Below are 6,696 nucleotides of genomic sequence, written 5' to 3' on the forward strand. Positions count from 1 at the left end.
ATTATTAAACCAGAACTAATCATATATGTAATTGATTATAATTCGTTGTAATTGATTCACAATATATGTTTAATTCCCCGTTGGGTTGATATATGAATCATAATTTATTCATAACCTTATGAATTATTATATTCATATTTCATCCATAAATTAATTAATAACTGTACGAACCGCTACATTCGTTACACTGATATAAATTTTTTTTAACACAGTCAACATTTGATCAAAAATTAGAAACATGAAATACCTTTTATTAGATGATGGTTTTTCCCTACTGAAGTTTGGTCCTTCTTGTTTTGACCAATCTCTCTTCAGAGCCACAGAGCTGGACACTTGTGATCCTGATCTTACACTAATGACACAAAGTAATTGAAAAAACACTGTGTAATTGTGTTACTGGAATGAGTTCCATAAGGTTCCCAGTAATTGAGTTTTATTGTGTCTTATGAAGACTTCAGATGACGAACACCTGTGAAGAGACGGCGCCAACCCTTGCGAGGACTTCAGATGAAGCAAACTCTGGATTAACATGCACATTCCAAAAATTTCTATATATCCTAATTATTGTTAACATGTATTCATTACCTCCATGAGCTCATTGTTTCTACCTTAAATTAATTTGCTAAAAGTGACTGTAAATTAAATAGCCTACATTATTACATTGTTAGCTAACTGCATGATTATATATGTACATTTCTGAAATTACATAATTTGGACACAGTCGACTCTGATAACAGATCACTCTAAATTGTAATGCTGACATGCACTCCCTGTGAAGCTGCTTTGAAAGGGTATTGTGAAAAGCGCTATACAAATAAATGTGAATTGAACTGAATTATATTATTGTTTTATTCAGTCAAATTCAATCACATACACCTCTGTGGACAAATAAATCAACACTATAATGTAAACACACAAAATAAATACCTTTTATTAGATGATGGTTTTTCCCCACTGAAGTTTGGTCCTACACCATCTTTTGACCGGTCACTCTTCAGAGACACAGAGCTGGACACATGTGATCCTGATCTTACACTAATGACACAAAGAACAGAGAGAAAAACACTTTAGTAAAGGAGATTCAACTGTGTCTGAAACACTTTATCTAATCCGCCACAGAAATGCACACACTTACACAATTTATAGTTATCGATCATTTTATTTTACTGGCTCACAGTGGTTAAAGGAATAGTTCACTTTTAAATAAACTTTTCCTGAAAATTTACTCACCCCCATGTCATCCAAGATGCCCATGTCTTTCTTTCTTCAGTCGAAAAGAAATTAAAGTTTTTGATGAAAACATTCCAGGATTTTTCTCCTTATAGCGGACTTGAATGGGCACCAAACGATTGAAGGTCAAAATTAGTTTCACTGCAGCTTCAAATTGTTCTACATGATCCCAGATAAGAAATAAGGGTCTTATCTAGTGAAACCATCGCTCATTTTCTGAAAAAAATTGAAAATTATATAAGTTTTAACCTTAAATGCTCATCTTGAACTAGCTCTCTTCTTCTTCTCTATTAGAATTCTGTGTATTACTGCCCTCCACAGGTCAAAGTTTGAACTAATTGTTATATACTATTTAACTAGCATATTGCATATAACAATTAGTTCAAACTTTGACCTGTGGAGGGCAGTAATACACTTAGCAGTGTCTACACTGCTGGAATTCTAATAGAGAAGAAGAAGAGAGCTAGTTCAAGATGAGCATTTAAGGTTAAAACTTATATAATTTTCAATTTTTTTCAGAAAATGAGCGATGGTTTCACTAGATAAGACCCTTATTTCTTATCTGGGATCATGTAGTGAAAAGCACCTGCAGTGAAACTAATTTTGGCCTTCAATCGTTTGGTGCCCATTCAAGTCCACTATAAGGAGAAAAATCCTGGAATGTTTTCATCAAAAACTTTAATTTCTTTTCGACTGAAGAAAGACATGGGCATCTTGGATGACATGGGGGTGAGTAAATTATCAGGAAAAGTTTATTTAAAAGTGAACTAATCCTTTAAGTGATTTCTTTAATGTACATGAGTGAGATTAAATATGTTAAAAATACTTTAAAATTTTTAGAGAACAATGTCAAGTTTTTTTAATGAACAGAAATGGAGAGCAGAAATGTCTGTGTAACACAGTTTTGTTAGCATACTTCGATTACATTAAGTGTATAGTTGTTTCCTAATGTCTGGCAAAGTCAGAGTTAATTTAAGAAGTTCAAAATTGAAGAAATATAAAACAGTGATTAAAGTTTTGTTTCCTGTTTCGCAGGAAAAAACAAACTCCAGTAGAGTTTAAAATGATGGTGTGAAACAGACGCAGTGTTACCTGTGTTTCTCTGAGAGACTCATCTTAGAGAGAGAGTCCTTTCCTCGCTCCTCTGATCAGCACTGGTTTGAGAAAACAATCAATCGTTCAGCAGGACCTGGAAATGACAAGATTTTACAGAGATGAAGAACATGAAAATAATGAAGAATGATGAGTTAGACACAACAGTGAAAACAATGAATAAAATAAAGTGAGTTACAAATATATTGTCATGTAAAATAACTGAATGTCTTAATAATTTCAGATTGTTTAATGAGTTTAACTGACTCATGACTCTAAATATGAATTCACTGGGGAACCGAAATTTACCCAATTTATTTTATATTCTCTGTTGCAGTTTAAGCAATGCATTTCACAATTCATCTTTATTAATTGTTTAATCATTTGTCATTTTATTATAACCAAGTTCACAATGATGGTTTATTTAATTTCTTTCAGTTTCATAAAATAATTGATTGAGTAAAAGTATCCTGCATTATAATGGTCATACTCAGGGTGTACGAATTTCGACTGCGGGGTAAAAGAAAGAAGTCTACCCGTAATATGAACAGTATAGGCTACCTATAATATGAAAATTGCAGCATTACATTTACAGTACATTTGTTCATGTTACATCATAGTCATTTTCTTTTACGCGTGTAGTTTGCAGTGCTGAGCATTATAACCAATCACACATACTTTCGTTGAGTTTAGAAATGGAATGTCCAATCAGAGGCGTTGTGATTAGTCACCGCGCAAATGCATGTCATGAGGGTGCACGCGCTGCACTGACTGAATTCTGAATCTGAATTCACGCGAATTCTCTTTTATCATTATAAACAACAAAATGCAGAAAAGATACAAGTAAGAGATTCATTTTGCAGTAGCTATAGACAATGTCTGTGGTTATATCGGGGGGTTTTGCGAAAGTGCATAACTCACATTAGACTGAAGTCACGGACTGCTTCTGTGTTCTTACATTGATTTCTTAAAGGATTAGTTCACTTTCAAATTAAAATTTCCTGATAATTTACTCATCTTCATGTTATCCAAGATGTTCATGTCTTTCTTTCTTCAGTCGAAAAGAAATTAAGGTTTTTGATGAAAACATTCCAGGATTTTTCTCCATATAGTGGACTTCAATGGAGGTCAAAATTAAAGTTTACAGTGATCCCAGATGAGAAAATGAGATAGAAAATGAGCGATGATTTCTTTAGATAAGACCCTTATTCCTCGTCTGGGATTGTGTAGAACGTTTTGAAGCTGCACTGAAACTGTAATTTTGACCTTCAACCATTTGGAGGCCATTGAAGTCTACTATATGGAGAAAAATCCTTATCTAGAGAAACCATCACTCATTTTCTAAAAAAATAAATACAATTTTTATAAGTTTAAACCATAAATGCTCATCTTGAACAAGCTCTCTTCTTCTCTATTTGAATTCCAGCAGTGTAGACGCTGCTTAGTGTATTACTGCCCTCCACAGGTCAAAGTTTGAACTAAATTGTCAAGCAATATGCTAGTGCAAGTATATAACTATTAGTTCAAACTTTGACCTGTGGAGGGCAGTAATACACTTATCAGTGTCTACACTGCTGGAATTCAAATAGAGAAGAAGAACAAAAGAGCTAGTTCAAGATGAGCATTTATTGTTAAAAAATATAGAAGTTTTTTTTGTTTGTTTTTTTAAGAAAATGAGTGATGGTTTCTCTAGATAAGACTCTTATTTCTCATCTGGTGTCGATTAAAGCCCTTTGAAGCTGCACTGAAACTGTAATTTTGACCTTCAACCGTTTGGGCTCCACTGAAGTCCACTATATGGAGAAAAATCCTGGAATATTTTCATCAAAAACCTTCATTTCATTTCGACTGAAGAGAGAAGGACATGGACATCTTGGATGACATGGGAGTGAGTAAATTATCAGGAAATTTTAATTTGAAAGTGAACTAATCCTTTAATGTAATGGCTAGTCCCAGTTTGGTAAAAAAAAAAAAAAAAAAAAAAAACATTTTTTTATGCTACTGAAATAATGAATGTTAAGTCTTATTTTACTAGCCTAATCCAGTAAACAAATTCATAAAGGTTCTTGGCTTGTCTGTAGCCAAAATATGATGCTTGTGTTGTGTGTGTGTGTGTGTGTATCATCTACCTGTCTACTCAAACTGTCTCGATCAAAAAAAAAATCGATTTTGCATTAAAAAAACAACAGCCTAAAACGGAAATGAAAATCTTATATTCGTTTTCAATAACCCTTTCTCAAAAAAACTTTGTTTTAACATCCGTGACATTCAAAAGAGTGTAATTTTCCCCAAACCTCCCCTTACTTACTTGAAGTCTTGTCCACTAACGTTCTTTTCACACATATTCTCCATCTGCAGTGGATATTTTTTTTCCGTGCGAACGATAACAGAGCTTTAAACTGCACACGGATGTGGTTACAGTGGCGGCGCATCTGCAGCAGTGCGGTGAGTTCTGCACGCGCTGAATTACAGAGATTTACACAGATAAAAATAAACACAGATTGACATTAAAATATTGCAATTTCACCATAAATGCATATAATTTAATGATTCACGGTCAACACACAGCTTTTAGATAAACAAGCTTAGGCGACATTACACATGATGGATAGCACTCGTCTCTTCGTGGAGGTGGAAAAATAAAGTTATTTCTGACCCACAGGATTTCATGAATGAAGATTTAAAAGCGTAATAAAAGATGAGAGACGGTTGTTTTTGTCTATTGTTTTAATTTAAAGTGTTTGTGATTTTAACATAGCCTATATTTAAATGGTTTACCACTTGCGTGAGCAACGTAATGTATAAATCTAAAGTAGCTATTTATAAAGTAATGAATTGAATAAAACTTTATTTAAATATGGTGCGCTTAAACGTGACATTTATGAAATAGTGTAGTCTATGTACAAGAGAATCACAATGCTGACAAGCCATGATCAGTGAATCAAATGGATCAGTTGCGCACTGCACAATAGAGCATCCGCATGGATCAAATCTAGTGAGCAACAGGTTTATTTGCCATCTCTGTTGTGTTGATGTGTTGTTCACAGTCATGTGACGTTACTTTCGGTTTCTTCTTCTTCGCTTGTTTTACAGGAGGGTTTTGAACCAGCTGAACAGTTGCACACCGCCCCCTACTGTACTGGAGCGAGGATATTCTACCACACATCTAAATCCTGTTTACAAGCACTTAAATGGACATTTCAGCAGTGCATTTGTTATTTCCCTGTTTCTGTAATATTATCTAAGATGCTGAATATTGTAAATGGCCGACATTCTGAGGTTTGTATTTGTTACACATTGAATCCTTTCTGCTCCCTGACACTAATTGCATAAACCTGCATTATGAAGAATCTTTTCCTGTTTTTTTTTTTTTTTTTTAAAGGGAATTATAAATTTCATTGCCTCTATGCCCTTTATATAATTTATTAAATATATCCAGAATCGTCTCATCTATCTTAAACATAACAGATTTATTCTTTTCCTGTTCCAAGACCTCTAATATGCTTTTAAGTTTTAGTCCAAAAACAGCATCTAAAGTTTCTCGTCCAACTGGGTTTTGATCCTATCATGACTTCGCCGGGTTATGGTCATAAACACACTTCACATGGTGGATGAACTGAACTGCATTACATCATATCCTGAATCAATATAACTAATTATACAAGATTTGATTTCTTGTGTGCTAATGATTATTTATGTGATGTTCCCGCATGTTTCCCTCTCAGATTGATGTCAAGGTCTTCAGTGTTGCACAAATACATGACATGATCTGGTTTCTGATGTCAAAGTCTAATATCAGCAGGATATTAAAGGATATAAAGACAGGCTGAGTTCATAAAGGTTTTTGTTCCAAAAACAAAAATCCACACCAGAGCATGTTCCTGCTGTTATCATTCTTATGAGAATTTTATATTCTTATACAAAGAACAAAACAATAGAACATATGCAGACTGAAAATTCACAAAATGAAGGAAAAAATCTAATAAACAAAATCACAGAAGGGCAAAGTTTAGCACAACATCAGTTATGACCTGCTGCCTCAAAGAAGTTTACTGTAAAATCTCAAATTTGAAAGAGTCATAAATGAAAAGAATCAGGATACCCAATAACACACGTTATATATCTGTGTGAAAGATCATGAACGCTGAATAAACACAACCTAAACAGCAAACAAGTAAAAAAATATTCTTATACCTGTACAACAGTGTCATTATAAGCATTATGAAAAATGCATTAACAAGTATTCAAGTAAAATTAGTAGCAAAATATAATTGAACTGTATAGAAATAAGGGCATTTTTTCATTGTCACAAACACTAACTACAAATTGTAATAACCGCATATGACAGCAGATGTTCATAAAGCCACCTTCTGT

The 6,696-nt window shown here is 33.6% G+C and overlaps 1 long non-coding RNA gene across 1 annotated transcript; it reads right to left on the reverse strand.

The window, feature by feature from the left end:
* Positions 1-927: 927 nt before the first annotated feature.
* Positions 928-4,659, reverse strand: LOC125243826. Its single transcript, XR_007179139.1, has 3 exons — positions 4,631-4,659; positions 2,323-2,419; positions 928-1,035 (listed from the first exon to the last, which is right to left on the reverse strand). It is a non-coding gene; the product is annotated as an uncharacterized LOC125243826 (long non-coding RNA).
* Positions 4,660-6,696: the final 2,037 nt, after the last annotated feature.

This window comes from Megalobrama amblycephala, linkage group LG1 (assembly GCF_018812025.1).
Source record: "Megalobrama amblycephala isolate DHTTF-2021 linkage group LG1, ASM1881202v1, whole genome shotgun sequence".
NCBI lineage: Eukaryota > Metazoa > Chordata > Actinopteri > Cypriniformes > Xenocyprididae > Megalobrama > Megalobrama amblycephala.